The sequence below is a fragment of the Schistocerca gregaria genome, chromosome 2 (assembly GCF_023897955.1).
Source record: "Schistocerca gregaria isolate iqSchGreg1 chromosome 2, iqSchGreg1.2, whole genome shotgun sequence".
In the NCBI taxonomy this organism is placed as follows: domain Eukaryota; kingdom Metazoa; phylum Arthropoda; class Insecta; order Orthoptera; family Acrididae; genus Schistocerca; species Schistocerca gregaria.
This window is the reverse complement of record NC_064921.1, coordinates 775,133,279-775,153,533: the sequence shown is the minus strand read 5'-3', so window position 1 is coordinate 775,153,533 and position 20,255 is coordinate 775,133,279.

The following is a 20,255-nucleotide window of genomic DNA, read 5'->3' as shown; positions in this document are numbered from 1 at the left end:
TTTCCGTGCTCTGTCAAACTCTTCTCGCAGTATCGTATCTCCCAATTCATCTTCATCTACATCCTCTTCCATTTCCATAATATTGTCCTCAAGTCATCGTCCTTGTATAGACCCTCTATATACTCCTTCACCTTTCTGCTTTCCCCTCTTTGCTTAGAAATGGGTTTCCATCCGAGCTCTTGATATTCATGCAAGTGGCTCTCTTTTCTCCAAATGTCTCTTTAATTTTCCTTTAGGCTGTATCTATCTTACCCTCAGTGAGATAAGCCTCTACATCCTTACATGTGTCCTCTAGCCATGCCTGCTTAGCCATTTTGCACTTCCTGTGGATCTCATTTTTGAGACGTTTGTATTCCTTTTTGCCTGCTTCATTTACTGCATTTTTATATTTTCTCCTTTCATCAATTAAATTCAATATTTCTTCTGTTAACCAAGGATTTCTACTAGCCCTCATGTTTTTACCTACTTGATCCTCTGCTGCCTTCACTATTTCATCCCTCAGAGCTACCCATTCGTCTTCTACTGTATTTCTTTCCCCCATTCCTGTCAATTGTTCCTCCCACATCGCTACAGTATGTACAGCAACAAGGCACACTTTTAGAAAAAATGTAAATTCACAAATTACTTATCGCATGTCCTCAGGGCACTAGTTTAAAGTATCCTTGATGCTTGATGGGCACACAACCGTACCCTTGCCTTGAATGTTCTGCCGTATTGTAAATTTTCCCAGAATCTGGATTAGCAATGCCTCCTCTCTCTTGTAGAATCCTTATCAATCAGTATTCATCTCGTTGTTGTAGTCGACGTGGCACATGAAAATAAATAAAATGCGTATTACAAAAAAGTACAAATGTTGTATAGCCTAAGCACACAAATATTTCTGGCCACGCGGCAGGGCGCCAGTGCGTTGTTTTTAATATGTAGTGTACGTTGTGTTCTGTTCTGTACGTCAAGTGGTGTACTTTCTTTGTACATGTGCAATTCATTAAACTGTATGATCTGTAGGCACATATACGTATACATACACACCAAATGACGCCACACACACACTAAAGTAACAACACAAATTATCGCGGGCAAATTACACCGTCTTTTTCTTATATGGAAATATTATTTGAAGGTTTAATGCCTGCAATATGGAACTCGTAAAGAGCAGTGTGAAGCGCTGTCTAGCTCATGTGTTAACAAAATATCTCAGGTTCTTCTTGCATTTCAATTTCATTGAAAAAATGCTGCTTTAATGCCATGGGTTCTCGTAGAAAAACATTATTGTGTGGCAAATTTATCACTGATCATTTAGGATCAAGTTAATTTCAGCGAATTTACGTAGCTGAGACGAAAGATAGCCGGTATGTGACAACAACAAGAATTTAATGAAAACCGCTATTCATCTTTGTAGATAAAATTTTTCTGACCGCGGGAGGATTCAGGGCTACGCCCCACGTGCCTGCGACGCCTCGAGTGGCATTCGATCTCTTGATGGGCAGTGGTTATAATGTTTCAGTCCTGCGGCGTATGTTGTAACATTCTCAGTGAGGGGTTACGTTCCTCATCACTCGACTGTTTCTTATTTTACAATACCGATGTTAGTTACTATTTCAGCGAGCCCCTTTCTTCCATTGTTCCAAAACCCATTCTCTGCGAACATCGCTGCCAGTGCTTTCTTAATCGAGAGGATGGTTTCGTCTAGGCCGTCTTGTGTTATCGCTGGAGGTCATACACACTGGGTGAAGGACTGGGGAGTGACTAACGGTAGTCTGTCCCTGATAGTAGCGGACATAAGAAATCTCTGCGCTCTTGACTTTATTTGCTGTTTCCAAACAGACGTCGGGCGCGGGCGTTATCACCTTTCTCAAACACTTGAAAGTAAATAAATAAAGTGTTTACTGCCGGAGTTACCGACATGTCGCACAGATTCCCCAAAACAGTCAGTTTTGTAGAGCAGCTACTTCGATGAATTAATACGCGCATGTTGAAGTAAATCGGTAATACATTATGCTGCAATTTATGTAACAGCGGAGACTGTACTCCGGAACTGTAATATACCATCCCTTCGTTTTTCTATACTGCAATTAGCTCTGTTCGCCATTGCCACTAGGCAGCAAACAGAAAAAGTGATGACAAATAAATATGTAAATAAATAAAGACCTCGCCACGAGGAGTCACCACCGCCAGAGTAGGTGTGCACTGGGGTCGAGATTGCGTGGACCGCAAATTTTCGGTAGCTTGACGCTCACCATGAATCGTAAGGATAAAACCACCATCAGAGTTGGAAATCGATGATGTGGTCGTCGGCTGTAAGCTCCTACATGCCCCTCTGCTCTCATCTATTTATACTTAGTGTATGTTTGGGATTCAATATTATCGACACCTACATACATATAATACGAGAGCGATTTTACGGTGCATGGCGGAGGGTATTTCACATCAATATTATAGATTTCCCTTCTGTTCCAATCGCGTACTGAGCGATGGAAAAATGGTTGCTTACCTACGTACCTGTGCACGCGCCCTAATCTTTATTATCCTTCTCTTATCATACGTAGGCGAGACATCGACTGTCTGATCCAAAATATCCGAATACCCCCTACGTAATGCTGGATTGCCCACTAGATCTTAAGAGACGGACACTCGACAGTATAAAAGAAGGTGGGGAGTACTGTGTTGTCAGCAGAGAAGCAGGAACAGTTAATGGATCCGTCAGGAAAGCTCAGTGTCATCGACGTCAGCTGAGTAACATATCCATCATGGTCGTTTCAACCCATCTAAAGCTACCCAGTCGACTGTTGGTGCTGTATTCTACGAGGTTTCGGGATTGCAGCCGGATCATGTTGATTCTTTTTCCTTTATTGGTTTTCAATTACCCCTCGAAGGGGGGCGGGCTGGCAGCAGCTTGGTATGCCGCTCTTCGGCCTACGGAATTTTAAAACCGCAATAAAAAGATAATAATAATAAAAGCGGGTGATAAAAACGATGACTTTAAACTTTAGAAATGGTGGAAATATGTAGAAGTTAAAATATAGAACAAGAGTTGGCGATGATAATTAAAAAAACATTGTAAGCATACAGGTACAATAGCAGACAGACAAAAAACACAGTGACAGTCTGGTTTCTGTTCGCTACACTACAGAAAGACTCACAACACTTAACACTCACTTAAAATACTGCACTAAAAAGTTGGCGTGGAGATGACACACCACGGCCTAAGGCAGGGGGGGGGGGGGGGGGGGCAGACAGATGAGGGGAAAAAGGGGGGAGGAGAGGAAAAAGTAAGGGAGGAGGAGGAGCCAATGGGGGGAGAGGACTCATAGAGAGGGGGGGGGGCAAGGCGAACATGAGAGGGAGTGGGGAAAGGCAGAGGAGGGGAATGCAAAAGGACTTGGGAGTCAAAGAGAGGGTAGGTGGGGAAGAGGGAAAAACAGGATAGGGGAGGGGGGAGAGGGAGATCGGGAAAAGGACAGAGGTGGACAGGGGGAGGTGAGGATCAGAGTGGACAGGAGGGATAAATGGGGTGATAGAGGGAATCATCTCGGAGGGAAGTTGATGTAAGCCACTTTGGGAAAGGAGATGTAGGGTGTAGAGGTGAAGGGTAGATAGGGACAAGGCATGGTAGCAGGTGAGGGTTGGAGAGGAGAGGAGCAACCAGGGGATGGGGGGGTGTCAGGTCTGTGGGAGGTGTAGAGGACTCGGATATGTTTGAGGAAAAGGAGCATATGGTGGAAAGGAATCAGGTCATAGAGGATCCACATGGTGGCAGGAAGCGATGCAGAATGTGTGGCGGAGAGCATGGTGCTTGAGGATCTGGAGAATTTGGTGGGTGCAGAGATCCAGGTGATACTGGCACAGCAGAGGATGGGATGGATCAAGCATTTGAGGTGTGGAGAATGGTAGAGAGGTTCAACCCCCATGTATGACCAGAGAAGAGTTTAAGGAGGTGGAGGTGGTTGTGGGCTTTGGATTGGACAGAGCAGAGATGGGGGGTCCAGGTAAGGTGACAGTCAATGATGGTAAGGGAGAAATCAAGGGGTCAGAAGAAGGGAGTGGTACAACCTATGATGATTGCCTGGGTCTTGGAAGGATTGAGGTTTAGGAGCCAATGCTTACACCATGTCATAAAAAGGTCAAGGTGATTCTCAAGAAGGCATTGGGATTGTTGAAGGGTAAGAGTGAGGGCTAGGAAGCTGGTGTTGTTGGATACTACAGGAGGTGGACTGGAGGGGCTGGGTGGGTTGGGGTATATCTGCTGTGTACAGGAGGTAGAGGAGAGAGGAGGAGAGAACTGAGCCCTGGTGCACACCTGCAGAGGGGTAGAACCTGCAGGAACTGGTGTTATGGATGGGGGGGGGGGGGGGGGGTTGGGGCGTATCTACTGTGTACAGGAGGTAGAGGAGAGAGGAGAGAACTGAGCCCTGGTGTACACCCACGGAGGGTTAGAAGGTACAGGAATTGGTGTTATGGACAGTGACATAGGAGGGCTAGCAGAAGATGAAGAAGGCAATCAGACACACATAGTTGATAGGAAGAGCAAAGGTCTGCAGTTTAAACAGGAGATCAGGATGCCATACATGGTCATAGGCCATTTTGAGGTCTAGGGATGCAAAAATGGTGGAGCGACGGGAACTAAGCTGGAGGGAGAGGAGGTGGTTGAGGCATAGGAGTTGATTGTCAGCAGAGAAGGAAGGTCGAAAGCTACATTGGGTGTGGGGGAGAAGGCGGTGTTGGTGGACGTGGTGATGGATCACTGGGTAAGGATGGATGGATTCTAAGAGCTTGCTGAACACTGAGGTAAGACATATAGGGCGACAGGAAGAGGCATCAGACAGAGGCTTGTTAAGTTTGGGGAACATAAGGATATGGGAGGTTTTCCACAGGGTAGAAGCTGATGGCAAGGATTACATTTAAAGGGCGGCAAGGACTGCAAGGAAGGAGGGAGGGCAGTGTTTGAGGTGGCGGTAGGTAATGCAGTGGTGGCCAGGGGCATTGTTGCGTTTAGTGCAGAGTGTGAGGATGATGTCCTGTGCAGTGATGGGAGTGTTAAGTTGTGATGGTCGTGTGTGGCCCAATTACTGGAAGCTAGGGGCAAGGGGAGGAGCAGAGATATCTGCATGTTCGATCATGTTGGGGAAGAGGGAATAATCAAATTGGGGATCATTTTGAATGGAAAAGACTTCAGGTAGGTGGCAGGCAATGTGGTTGGTCTTACTTAGGTTGTCAGGAAAGGGACGGTCATCATGAGGGAGAGGGTATTGCATGGTAGGATGGTTCCCAGTAACGCAATGGAAAAGAGACCAATACTTGGAAGAGTTTATTGAGAGTGTGGTGAGTTGTATGCATGTCTACGCAAGGTATGGTGTTTCTTTGCAGTAAGCATGCAGCAGATTCCATCATGCAGAGGTAGGATCGGTAGAGTGAACAGGATTCACATAGAAGGACCACCTGTGGGGTCAGGGCTGGGCAGTGAGGGTGGGTGGCTTTGGTATGGATATGGGTGGCTACAGTGTCAGTCAAGGTCTGGTGGAGGAAGGTAGTGTGGTATGGTAGATGTCAGTGGGATAATGGAGGATAAGATTGTGGCGTTTCCCAGTTGGCGTGGGGGTAATCATGGACAAGTTTAGGGGAAGGAAGGGGCAGGGACGGCGACCGTCAGAGACAGTGAGAAGGATGGTGCCATGGTAGCTGCCAATGAGGTCAAGGGGGTTGGGAGAGACTAGCATCACATCAGGAGTGGTGCTGATTATGGTTGGGTGTGTTTGGGGGAGGGGAACCAGGTCTCCCTGGAGTGTGGTGATAAACTGATCTCACTGCTGGAGGTAGGCAGGATCATCGCTGTGGATATTGAGGTCTGTGGCAATCAAACAGGTGGAGAAGGTGCTGTCAATGTGGGCCAGGAAATCATATGGGATGGAGGTGTGAGGGCGGATGTAGATGGTGGCACTTGTGACAGTAAGGTTGGGGAAGAAGAGGCTGAGAGTGAGATGCTTGGTGGGACTGTCGAGGAGAGGTTGGAGTCAAACAGGGAGATGTTTAAGGTGACCAATAGTAAAACTACCATGCTCTAGGGAGTATGAGTTACCAGTGCGGTGGAGGTTCTAAGGGGCTGTGGAGATGGATAGATGGGGTTGGAGGAAGGTTTTATTTTGTATGAAGGCATCCACACAGTGTTGACTGAGGGTATGCAGAAAGAGATGTTTGTGGGTGGGCAGGAAGTGGATCGTACTGTAAAGGATACTGTAGTGTTGTCGCACCATGGTAGGGGAGATTTAAACGAGGGTGGTGAGGGGGTTGAAGGTGAACTGGGTGTGGTTGTGGGAGTAGGTGGTGTAGGTGGTGAGGTGAAAGATGGAATGGGCAGTGAGGGGGATTTGGGAAAGGGTGCAGGAGTGTTGGAAATGGTGGATGTTTTCTAGCTCAATGGTGGTGAAGGAGATGATGTCCTCTGCAGTGAGAGGAGGACAGAGGGAGTTGTTGGGGTGGATGGGGACAGTGAAATCTAGGGTGATGGGATGAGGTTTTGCTTTGAATTTATATGAGTAGGTAGGATGAGATTCATTGCAGGCGTTACAGGAGGGGAAAGAGGCGAGGTTGGGGCAGTTCTTGAGGAAATGTCTTTGCAGTGGGGACAGGTAGGGGGGCTCTTAAATAGGCAGTGGCATGTTATTTTCAAGACATTGTTGGCAGTGGTAGGATCGAAGGGGGGAATGGGAGGGGTCAACTTTGTGACGTCTGTTAAACATGAGGGCTCCCTCTCTAAGAAGGCGGTCAATGGAGGAGGAGGATTCAACGAAGATTCTCGTAAGGTAAATCGGCCCGGCGTCATTAACGATGCAATGAGCCGAGTGGATTTCAAGATCAGGGTGGTAATTGAGTTCCACCAACCCCTCAGCCTCTGTGACCACAGGGCTAAGCTCCGTGATCACGGTGGTGAAGATCGGTGGACGTTGGGGAGGTTGAGGCTGTCGGGGAGAGGAGAGTGTAGAAGGGGGTAAGGGTGGCTTATGGGCCAAAGTGGACACATTGGAATTTTGATAGACGATTGGTGTGGAAGGGCGTTTGGGGGGGTTTGAGGAGGACCGAGTCCTTGTGATGAATGGTAAGGGAGATGGGACCATTGGGGAAGTATTTATGGATGGAGAGGTTGAGGGTGTAGGTGTCGAGGAATTGAGGGTCAGGATTTGAGAGGATGAAGGTGTGGGTCAAAGGAGATGTAGAGGTGGGGGATGAGGTAGTGTCCATGGGAGTGAGTGTGTCATAGGAATCAGGAGTTTTCTTTGTGTATGGGGTGGGGGCAGGGGCAACATTAGGGTGTTTGGTAGGCTTTTGGGATAGGGCAGGTTGGGAAAGGGGCTGGGGGATGGGTCAGAGGTGTTGGTGTCAAGGGCGTTGGTGTCAGGGGCAGGTCTTCCCTGAGGGGCAGATGATTCAGTGGATGGGGTCATGGGTGTGGCAGAGACTGTGGCACGGTGCACTGAAATTTGTGCCAGCTGGGAGCCTGTTGTAGAGGTGCAGAGAGTGGTGGTAATTCTGAAGATGACCATGGGATGGCAGCTAAAGGTGGGGGAGAGTCAGGGGAAGTTACAGCTGAAAACAGAGCAGGAGTGTGGTGGACAGGGAGGGAAGGGGTAATGGGTTGGGTCTGCTGATGAACTCCATGTGATGGTGGTTGGAGCAGTGTAAGGGGAGGTGAAAATGATGAAGGCGGTAGTGAGGGCCATGTTGGTGGTGAGCATGTGGGGGGTGAAGATGGCGACGGCGGTAACGGCGGCGGCGTCGATGACAGCGGCCTCGGCGAAGGACAGCGGCGATGGCGGTAGCGGCAGCAGTGGTGTGGTAGCCCTCAGCTAGGGGGGGCTGCTGCGGCTCAACCAGGGCGGGGCTGCAGCCCCTCCAGCAAGTGGCGAAGGCAATCCGGCGACTCCCTCAGGACAGCAGCTGGGTGGTGACGCAGCAGGGGCAGCTCGGTATCGCCGGCTGCAGACGGCGGCGACGGCAGCAACGGGGGCAGGGCAGAGCCCCATCGTGGCGGTGGCGACGATAGCGAGGCGGCTCCTCTGGGTGGAGAATGAGGCGGCCTGTTGTAACTGATGCATGCCATGAAAGTTGTATCTGTTACAACATGTCTTTATCCTTCTCAGCACCTATATGATCATGACTATTTGGTGATGGATATCTCCTGAAGCACCTCAAATAAAGTCATTGGTTTCCTAACTAGTAGCGTTGCATTTAGCGATCAATATTTGTACCAGATATTCTGCCCTCATATTAATTTAAATGATTAACTGATTATATTATTTAATTTCTTATGTTTGCTACTACACAATCAAATACGCATTTCATGGCCTAACCTGTTTCTCGCAGGCAGTGGTCATCTGTAGACTAAATGCCATGCTCTAAGGGGTGTCTCTTGCGTTGTACATCAAGTGCCTTTAGTCTGTAGATGATCACCGCCTGAGTGTGACAACGTTGCAATATCTTCATAGAGACATCCCCAACCTGAAATTGCCTCCCATAGGTAATACTTGCAGTGAATATCATCCCACAAATTCCCACTAACACAAAGCCAAATCTCCTCCACTGGACTCCAGACGCACGGTTCCCATCCGACTCAACAATTCCTGCAGCGGAAGACATCGTAAAAATCGTCACAATAGGCCTGCAAAACATTCATCATTTGCAGTGTCGCCATATAATTGTAAATGTCCAATGGATCGTACGCAGGATCAGGAGCCAGCTGTACCCAAGATGACATACACTTCTTCAATCTTCTATCCACAATAGTTCAACATTTACAGTCCCACGACAATGTGGCAGGACCTCTATCCTGCTCTATCCTGTGCAAGCCTCTTCATCTCCGAGTAGCAAGTCCAACCTACATCATTTGAATCTGCTTAGAGTATTCATCTTTTGGCCTCGCTCTATGATTTTTACCCTCCACGCTTCCCTCCAGTACTTAATTAGTGAACCCTTCGTGTCTCAAAACGTGACCTATCAACCGATTCCTTCTTCTTGTCAAGTTGTGTCACAAATTCTCCATCTTTCCAATCTTATGTACTTCCTCTTAGTTACACGATCTACCCACCTAAACTTTTTGCACTCTTCTGCAGCACCACATTTCAAAGCTTCTATTCTATTCTTTTTCAAACTGTTTATCGTTGAGTTTTCACTTCCATACAAGGCTATATTCCATATAAATACTTCCAGAAATGACTAGCTGACACTCGAGCTTAACAAATTTTTCTTCTTCAGAAACACTTTTCTTGCCATTGCCAGTCTAAATTTTATATCCCCTCTACATCAACCATCAATTTTTTTGCTGCCCCAATAGCAAAACTCATTTACTACTATGAGCGTCTCATTTCCTAATCTAATTCCCTCGGGATCACCTGATTTAATTCGATTACATTCCATTATCCTCGTTATGATTTTGTTGATATTATTTTATATCATCCTTTCAAGACACTGTATATTCCGTTCAGCTGCTCTTCCAAGTCCTTTGCTGTCTTTGACAGAATTTTTATATTTTCATAAATTAATTTCAATATCTGTTGCGTTAGAGAAGGATTTCTACTAGCCCTCGTCTTTTTAACTACTTGATCCTCTGCTGCGTTCTCTATTTCATTTCTCAAAGTTACCCATTCTTCTTCCACTGTATTCCTTTCCCATCTTCTTGTCAATCTTTCCCTAACGCTACCTAAGAAACTGCGCCATGTCCTTAAATACCTAACTTTTTGCAGTTTCTTCAGTTTTAACCGACAGTCATAACCAATAAATAGTGGTCAGAGTCCACATCTGCCCCTGGAAATGTCTTACAATTGGAAACCTGGGAAAATGTCAGAGGCACTTAACACAGGCTGCTAGGATTACGACGTATGTAAGTGAATGAATATGTGACGTTGTTGTCATCAGTGGCCTATAATGGTACAGCCCAGTATTTTAGGTAAAAGCATTAAATCTGTAGTGTAAGTGAATGAAAGTATCACGGAGGCGACCAAGGAATACTGCGACGACAGCGCTGGCTGTCAGCCACACTATGTCGACATGGGTACGATGTCAGATGCGCACGTTAGCTGCGAAAGAAGGATAGCTGAGCGCAGTGGCAAACTGCCCGGCGGAGCAAAAACCGATGTGGTAAGCGGGTCGTTGCCACCACACTCGAGCGTTGGTAGTAGATGGTCGGAGACACAACATCGTTGTTACGGGTAGTCTGCGATAACCACTTATAGATGTTGGCCACCGACGAACCTTGTATACGGATGGAGTTAACTCCTTCGGCATCATTTAAGGCCTGAAGATGGTGCAGTGATACACCGAAACTGCTAACCATACAATAAATTACATCATAATGAGGTCTGTAGGTGTTCCATTTTATTACATGAATGATGGCCGAAGTCCTTCTAACCTCTAAAATTCTGCGTGGTGTCTGTTTGTTCTAAGTCGTGTCTCCCAACCACTTTCGCGCAACGGCGCTCTGAGCGTGTTTATTAGGGAATTGACTAGTTTGAACCTGGGACCTGTTGCTAATAAGGAGACGCCAGACCACACATGACATGTAGAGTTCAGAAGAGTTCAGTGAGACTAGCGATGATATAATCAAATACTTAATGATTTCAGCGTCAGCTCCACTGCACTCCCTGTAAAAGAATCTTAATACTAACTAAATTTAGTGGAAGGGGTTCAAGGCTTTCATATTTTTAGTTAGCTGGTAAAATAACGTCGAAAAAGCAGGTAAGTTTACCATTGGAAATTCTATTCTACTCACAAAACATTGTTTATAAATTGCTCTATTGATAGAAAGGAAATTTTTTAATGCAAGATGATAAAAACTAAGTGCGTTCAAAAGAAATGTGAACGAATATTCCCTGAATGGGTTTCCAAGTTCTACAATGGATCGAAGGATGACCTATGTCATATCACATCTATAATCGTGATTTAAGTTAAGTTTCATAAAAAGAGAAAACTATCAAAATGGTCTACAGTGACCCTCAATTATCTTTAATTACAAATTTTGGACAGGTCAAGGAAACTGCTGGTGAATCCTGTTGATGCCTTGGGCAGATGGAGGGAATATTTTGAAGAGTTGCTCAATGTAGGTGAAAATACGATCAGTAATGTTTCAGATTTCGAGGTAGAATGGGATAGGAATGATGATGGAAACAGGATAACATTTGAGGAAGTGGAGGAAATGGTCAATAGATTGCAGTGCAATAAAGCAGCTGGGGTGGATGAAATTAAGTCGGAACTCATCAAATACAGTGGAATGTCAGGTCTTAAATGGCTACACAGGATAATTGAAATGGCATAGGAGTCGGGACAGCTTCCATCAGACTGGACAAAAGCAGAAATCACACCAATCTTTAAACATGGAAACAGAAAAGATTGTAACAACTATAGAGGTATCTCTTTAATCAGCGTTGTGGGTAAAATCTTCTCAGACATTGTTGAAAGGAAAGTGCGAGTGTTAGTTGAAGACCAATTGGATGAAAATCAGTATGGGTTTAGGCCTCTTAGATGTTGTCAGGACCATATCTTTAGCTTACGGCAAATAATGGAGAAGTGTTATGAGTGGAACAGGGAATTGTATCTATGCTTTATAGATCTAGAAAAGGCATATGACCGGGTTCCTAGGAGGAAGTTATTGTCTGTTCTACGAGATTATGGAATAGGAGGCAAACTTTTGCAAGCAATTAAAGATCTTTACATGGATAGTCAGGCAGCAGTTAGAGTTGACGGTAAATTGAGCCCATGGTTCAGAGTAGTTTCAGGGGTAAGACAAGGCTGCAACCTGTCTCCACTGTTGTTCATATTATTTATGCATCATATGTTGAAAACAATAGACTGGCTGGGTGAGATTAAGATACAGGTATGTGAACACAAAATAAGCAGTCTTGCATATGCAGATGATTTAGTTGTGATGGCAGGTTCGATTGAAAGTTTACAAAGTAATATTTCAGAGCTAGATCAGAAATGTAAGGACTATGGTATGAATATTAGCATCTCCAAAACGAAAGTAATGTCAGTGGGAAAGAAATATAAACGGATTGAGTGCCAAATAGGAGGAACAAAGTAAGGGTGGACGGTTTCAAGTACTTAGGATGCATATTCTCACAGGATGGCAACATAGTGAAAGAACTGGAAGCGAGGTGTAGAAAAGCTAATGCAGTGAGCGCTCAGCTACGATCTATTCTCTTCTGCAAGAAGGAAGTCAGTACCAAGACTAAGTTATATGTGCACCATTCAATCTTTCGACCAACTTTGTTGTATGGGAGCGAAAGTTGGGTGGATTCAGATTACCTTATCAACAAGGTTGAGGTTACAGATATGAAAGTAGCTAGGATGATTGCAGGTACTAGTAGATGGGAACAATGGCAGGACGGTGTCCACCATGAGGAAATCAAAGAAAAACTGGAGATGAACTGTATAGATGTAGCAGTCAGGGCGAACAGGCTTAGATGGTGGGGTCATGTTACACGCATGGGAGAAGCAAGGTTACCCAAGAGACTCATGGGTTCAGCAGTAGAGGGTAGGAGGAGTCGGGGCAGACCAAGTAGAAGGTACCTGGATTCGGTTAAGAATGGTTTTGAAGCAATAGGTTCAACATCAGAAGAGGCACCAATGTTAGGAATGAATAGGGGATCATGGAGGAATTTTATAAGGAGGGCTATGTTCCAGACTGAACGCTGAAAGGCATAATCAGTCTTAAATGATGATGATGATGATGACATATTTAACTTGTCGTAAATTACAGTGGCTGATGTGGCTTCTCAATAATTATATAACAGAAAAATCATCGCGTTTCAGATTTTAACTTCTAGTAGCAAATGTGAATACCATGAGCTTTTATTGACGATTGACACTAGTATTACATAAAAAGGGGATGTAACAGATGAGACTTCTGCAGGTCTGAGTGAAGCCTTATGCGCTCAAAAATGCGGCATCGCGTGCGTTCATTACTTTGTCGGTGTTTAGGCAGCGTCAGGGGGCGGCGGGCGGCGCAGCTCCACGCACCTCGCCGTCTCGGAAGCAACTCTCCCTTAACTTCTCCTTACTACAATTTACCGAAGCTGGTTTAAAAAAAAAGGTATCTGGCTGTGTTTCCAACTGACCAATCAGGGTCTCAATGTTAACCTTAAGCTCCGCCTACAAAAATTCTGTCTATCCAATGAGAAACGTTACACTTTTCGTGGTGGGGCAATGTTTTTAACGTTTGCAACGTAACAGAGACGCGTATAGTCACACGCTAAAGCTTTCAGCTGGTGTGGTCCATTTAGTGTTATCGTAAGATCTATACAGTTCTTCTGGAGGGCTCTATCTTTTAACATGGGCTGGGAGGGTGGTCCTGGCGGTCAGCCGACGATGTGGGTGTCCGTCCCTTATGGTAGGGCCTTCTAGCTTTACACGGTTCTGCTCTCGGCTTCTGTTCTCGTTTCTCCCCTCGGAACGGCGTCTGTTTCACGGTGGGAAGGTATGACATGCATTTAGGCGTTCTTGTGTTAGTCTGTAGTATTCCGTTTGCTCACTCGTTGATCGTATTACTTTGGTTAATTTAATGTCAGGATTTATTCGGAACTATGTGACATACTGCCGGATTTGCTTACCATGTCAGGGTTTTCATTGAGGGTGTTGGATTTGCCTGACACCTTACAAACCTCAACCACAAAACAATCGAGCGAGTCTCTTTGTTACGGGCGACGTGACTAGACACCAGGTATGGAGAGACAAATGGGCAGTAACGGAGTATAAATGTGGATGAATTTGTCAGAACAGGTAGTCATTCCGTTTGGGGACTCGGTCTTTGCTGAGTAGCCACCACGACGCCGCAGAACCGCCGGATCTCGAAACGACTGGGCAGCGCCAGCAGCAGCCTTCGGTTCGAGACCAGGCTGCGTCCGCCGCCGCACCGGGTCCTTGGCGGGTCTCGGTACCTCAGTCCAGCCCTGCCTGTTGCCCTACCTGCTGCCGCTGACGCGGAGGTCCAGGGGGCGGGGGTGACTCGGCGTCACAACGCCAGCCGCCGTTTGCCGCCTGCCCGAGGGTCGCGGGTCGAGATATGCCCATAGCCGCCTCCGCCACCGAAGAGCTGACAGCACCGGGGTCGCCATCTGACCAGTTGGCATGTCGCTCTGCTGGGAAGCACTACTATCGCAAGCGCAGAACAGGGAATCAGTGATAATAAGGCCGCTGCAGCATCCCTGAATATGGAAGTAAATAGGAATATAAAGAAAGGGTGGAAGGTATATTTGTTTAGCAAGAGGAATAGAAGGCAGATTTCAGACTACCTAACAGATCAAAACGAAAATTTCTGTTCCGACACTGACAATGTTGAGTGTTTATGGAAAAAGTTCAAGGAAATCGTAAAATGCGTTTTAGACAGGTAGGTGCTGAGTAAAACTGTGAGGGACGGGAAAAACCCACCGTGGTTCAACAAAAAAGTTAGGATACTACTGCGAAAGCAAAGAGAGCTTCACTGCAAGTTTAAACGAAGCCAAAACCTCTCAGACGAACAGAAGCTAAACGATGTCAAAGTTAGCGTAAGGAGGGCTATGCGTGAAGCGTTCAGTGAGTTCGGAAGTAAAATTCTATGTACCGACTTGACAGAAAATCCTAAGAAGTTCTGGTCTTACGTTAAATCAGTAAGTGGCTCGAAACAGCATATCCAGACACTCCGCGATGATGATGGCATTGAAACAGAGGATGACACTCGTAAAGCTGAAATACTAAACAGTTTTTTCCAAAGCTGTTTCACGGAGGAAGACCGCACTGCAGTTCCTTCTCTAAATTCTCGCACAAACGGAAAAATGGCCGACATCGAAATAAGTGTCCAAGGAATAGAAAAGCAACTGGAATCACTCAACAGAGGAAGTCCACTCGGCCTGACGGGATACCAATTCGATTCTACACAGAGTACGCGAAAGAACTTGCCCCCCTTCTAACAGCCGTGTACCGAAAGTCTCTAGAGGAACGGAAGGTTCCAAATGATTGGAAAAGAGCACAGGTAGTCCCAGTCTTCAAGAAGGGTCGTCGAGCAGATGCGCAAAACTATAGACCTATATCTCTGACTTCGATCTGTTGTAGAATTTTAGAACATGGTTTTTGCTCGCATATCATGTCGTTTCTGGAAACCCAGAATCTAATCTGTAGGAATCAACATGGATTCCGGAAACAGCAATCGTGTGAGACCCAATTCGCTTTATTTGTTCATGAGACCCAGAAAATATTAGATACAGGCTCCTAGGTGGATGCTATTTTCCTTGACTTCCGGGAGGCGTTCGATACAGTTCCGCACTGTCGCCTGATAAACAAAGTAAGAGCCTACGGAATGTCAGACCTGCTGTGTGGCTAGATTGAAGAGTTTTTAGCAAACAGAATACACCATTTTGTTCTCAATGGTGAGACGTTTACAGACGTTAAAGTAACCTCTGGCGTGCCACAGGGGAGTGTTAAGGGACATTGCTTTTCACAATATATATAAATGACCTAGTAGATAGTGTCGGAAGTTCCATGCGGCTTTTCTCGGATGATGCTGTAAGTATACAGAGAAGATGCAGCAGTAGAAAACTGTAGTGAAATGCAAGAAGATCTGCAGCGGATAGGCACTTGGTGCAGGGAGTGGCAACTGACCCTTAACATAGACAAATGTAACGTATTTCGAACACATAGAAAGTAGGATTCTTTACTGTATGATTGTATTATAGCGGAACAAACGCTGATAGCAGTTACTTCTGTAAAATTTCTGGGAGTATGCGTGAAGAACGATTTGAAGTGGAATGTTCATATAAAATTAATTGTTGGTAAGGCGTGTGCCAGGTTGAGATTCATTGGGAGAGTCCTTAGAAAATGTAGTCCATCACCAAAGTAGGTGGCTTACAAAACACTCGTTCGACCTATACTTGAGTATTGCTCATTAGTGTGGGATCTGTACCAGGTCGGGTTGACGGAGGAGATAGAGAAGATCCAAAGAAGAGCGGCGCGTTTCGTCACAGGGTTATTTGGTAAGCGTGATAGCGTTACGGAGATGTTTAGCAAACTCCAGTGGCAGACTCTGCAAGAGAGGCGCTCTGCATCGAGAGGGTGCGTTTCTGGATGAGGTATCGAATATATTGCATCCTCCTACTTATACCTCCCGAGGAGATCACGAATTTAAAATTAGAGAGATTCTCGCATGCACGGAGGCTTTCCGGCAGCCGTTCTTCCCGCGAACCATACGCAACTGGAACCGGAAAGGGAGGTAATAACAGTGGCACATAAAGTATAAATGTAGTAGATGTAGATGAACTGGCCACGGCGCTGCCTTCACCGCCGGGCCGTATACAAGATGGGGCCCCTCTACGCCCGCACCAACGTGGTGACCAACCCAAAAGTTCTACTGTCACCTCCGTATAACATGTTAATTTTCAAATCTTCAGTCACTGGATGCGGGCTGTGATGTTATCCATGCGGCTGGGTAGGATTACTCAGTGCCATGGTCCATCAGGAGACAGAAGTGGACGAAGGCGATTGAAGGGTAGCGGTTTGTAAAGGTAATGGAAAAAAAGTGCCAAGGCAAGCGCCAAGGGAAGAAAACCTCTGCGACAGTAGGACGGGTAGTGAGGGCAGTAGCAGCTTGCTAGCTGCGACAGTGCATGCAAGGTGTGGTTATGTTAGCGCGGAAGCTCGTTGTAGGACTTGCTGCAGCTGCTGCGTCCCTGTAACAATCCAAAGTCTTCTTACATTAGTGGGCGATCGGTCATAGATCAGCTCACAGCGTAGGGGGTGTGTGTGGGTGGTTTGCGTGCTGTGTACAGTACGGCTTCCCTGCGACTGCCTGTTTTTCGGCGGGTCGAGCATCTGGGATTGCAAGTAGCAGTTGTGTTGCAGGGGCTCGCCAGCACTGTCGTGTTAGCGTGCTTTGAGCCATAGATGTTTAGTATCTTGCTAATAGTGTCTTTGGTCTATTATGTTTCGGTCTATGGCTGTGGTCGTAGTTACCCAGAGAAAGGATAAACGCGATACGCGAGTGTCTCGCGTTACTGTGCAGTCGTGTGGAGAGTTTTTTGGAATACCTGCAAGTTGGTATATAGCAGGTATTCCCGGTGAAGATCCGCGGTGCGTGTGTAGCGCGGAGCGTTGATTAAGACTCTGACAAGGGAATCTCCCCATCGCACCCCCCTCAGATTTAGTTATAAGTTGGCACAGTGGAAAGGCCTTAAAAAACTGAACACAGATCAATCGAGAAAACAGGAAGAAATTGTGTGGAACTATGAAAAAAAAGCAAAATATACGAACTGAGTAGTCCATGTGCAAGATATGCAACATTAAGGATAGTGCAAGGTAGGGAGCGCTGTGGTCCCGTGGTTAGCGTGAGCAGTTGCCGAACGAGAGGTCCTTGGTACAAGTCACGGTCAACACACGGAAAAATTTGAAAACGGTATAAACATATCTTTTGACAGAGCACAGGGAAAACTGTGGGACTGTGAAACTGTTGCATTCATTTGTTGCAGTTTATGTGACAAACTCTTATGTTTTCATCGATTTTTTGGGAGTGATTATCAATCCACAAGAAAACCTAAATCGGGCAATGTGGAAGAATCTTTTTACCCATTCGCCAAGTGTACAAGTTAGGTGGGTTGACAACATATTCCTGTCATGTGACGCACATGCCGTCACCAGTGTCGTATAGAATATTAGAATATATCAGACGTGTTTTCCTGTGGAGGAATCGGTTGACCTATGATCTTGCGATCAAATGTTTTCGGTTCCCATCGGAGAGGCACGTCCTTTCGTCTACTAATCGCACGGTTTTGCGGTGCGGTCGCAAAACACAGACACTAAACTTATTACAGTTAACAGAGACGTCAATGAACGAACGGACAGATTATAACTTTGCGAAAATAAACTTTTCACTCGATGGAAGACTTGAACCAAGCACCCAGTGGTCCGCAGCTGCTCACGTTAACCACGGCACTCCTGAGCTCACATTATCCTTGATGCTGCCTATCTTGCGCATGGACTACTCAGTTTGTATATTTTCCTTATTTTTTCATATTTCCACACAACTTCTTCCTGTTTTCTCGATTGATCTGTGTTCAGTTTTTCAAAGCCTATCCACTGTGCCAACTTATAACTAAATCTGAGGGGGGTGCGATGGGGAGGTTCACTTGTGAGTACTCCGGGCCCGAATTCTGACGCAGCAGCGCCGGGCGCCGCCCTAGCAGCTGACGCCAGCTGCACTGTCGAGAGATCACGAGGAGAGGATATAATAAAGTTATATTGGTAAACAGTCCACAGCGTTTGCAGTGGTTCCCCATCAACTACAGTACCACAACACACACCCCAGACTACAGAGATGTCACTACAGATTGGTCTATAGAGTCAGATAGTTCCCAACAGAAGATTCAGGCAGCACCACGCAGGAATTTTCGTTGGTGAATTAAGAGTCCAACGCCAGGGTCCACCTGGCACCCACAGGTGTGTTACGTGTACCCTGTATATCACCCCGAAACAGGAGTTCGCAGTTGTCTACATGTTCGTTCTGCAGCTAAGGTGTTCAGCCAGGCGCCGTCGTGGAACTTGCTGCAGTCCTTTCCTACATCTGCTGCGGTTTTCGACGACCTCCTCCCATTCGTTGCAATCAGTAGTAAATGCACAGTCTGCTGCTTGACAAAGGTGCACAGGAATATATTTTAATATATCATGTCATGATGCAGACTCGACATTCATCATTGATGAAGGCTGAGAGCTTGGCCTAGCCATACCAACTGTTATGTCTGCAACATTCTGTACTAGGCCTGTATACCATATGACATAGCTTTATATACACCAGAATTGCAACTTAAAAGTTGCACAGCCGGTTGGGTGAGTCTCTAATGAACTTCTATAAAAACAACTACTGTCGACTCTTGGACTTTTAATTTAGTTTTATATTTTAATAGCTTTAACACATGTGCATAAACATTTGTTATACTGTATTAATTGGTCAGTGAATTACGTATAATTTTAAATGTTCTCATATCACACTTCGCGCAATGCTTAAAGGGCAATGCATGTCTACCAGGCGGTTTTGTGGCAAGTGCTGTCTCATTGAGTAGTGTGCATCGAGGAAGACGGGAGTTGTCCATACTATGTGAGTGTCCTAGACACCGCAGGCGACGTTGCTTGAGACTAGCTACAGGCTGTGGTACTCACAAGGGAAACTCCCATCGCGACCTCTTCAGACCTGGTGGTAAGATGGCCCGTGAGAAACTGAAACCAGGTCAAGGATGTAAACATGAGAAAGGTGTACTGAACTATGAGAAAAGAGAAGCAGAATAGAAGCCGATCGGTCCAACAAGCTCAAGATGTGCAACATCGAGCGAGTTGAAACAGTCGCGGTGTCGTGTTTATGCAGTCACGGTGTTTGACTTGAAAAATGGAAATCCGTGTTCAAATCTACTTGGTTCCCCATTTTTTTCATAAAATTATGAATTGTGTATCCTGTCACTGCAGTGTCTGTTCTCTGTATTCCAATTGATGTCTCTGTCGTGGAGTAAAGTCCTTTTGCAACAGCGCGGTGTAAGAAAGGGATCTCCAGACGTACGTACCTCCTATTTGTTCTCCGTAAGTGCCACATATTATTACTCATGCGTTCAGTTTTGGAAGTTTTCACTCTTGAATTCCTTTGTTCTAACATAGTTCACACCCGTTTATCCTTACCACATGACTCACATTTTAGAAGCAGTGAACAGCATGACAAATGGCAGGATCAGAGAAGGAGAACTGACACTTCAATGACCGGACGGACAGATCATAATGTCGAGGAAAAATGGGAGGGACACGAGGGAGACTTGAACAGAGATCCCCCACTTCCCAGTCACACACCGTGACTACACAACCACGACGCCGTGGTTCTAACATCTGTCTCGATGTTGCACATTCTGACCTTGGACTGTTCAGTGTTTCTATTTCGCTTCTTTTTTCACAGTTCAGTACGCCTTCTTCCTGTTTTCATGCTTGATCTCTGTTCAGGTTTTGACCGGCTATCCATTGCGCCATTTTACCACTGCGTCTTACGTGAGGTGCGATGGATTGTTTCCCGTGTCAGAGTCATCTCATTTGTGGCATGGTCTCTCCATGTTATGCCTAGAATATTTCTTGGACTCTATTGTTTGCGGTTTTAGTCATTCTGCTACATTTGCATGACAGAATGTATCAAGCATCGACGGCATCAGGTGTAACATTTCTCGCTTTACAGCCATCTTGTTGTTGATGTTGTGGTCTTCAATCCTGAGACTGGTTTGATGCAG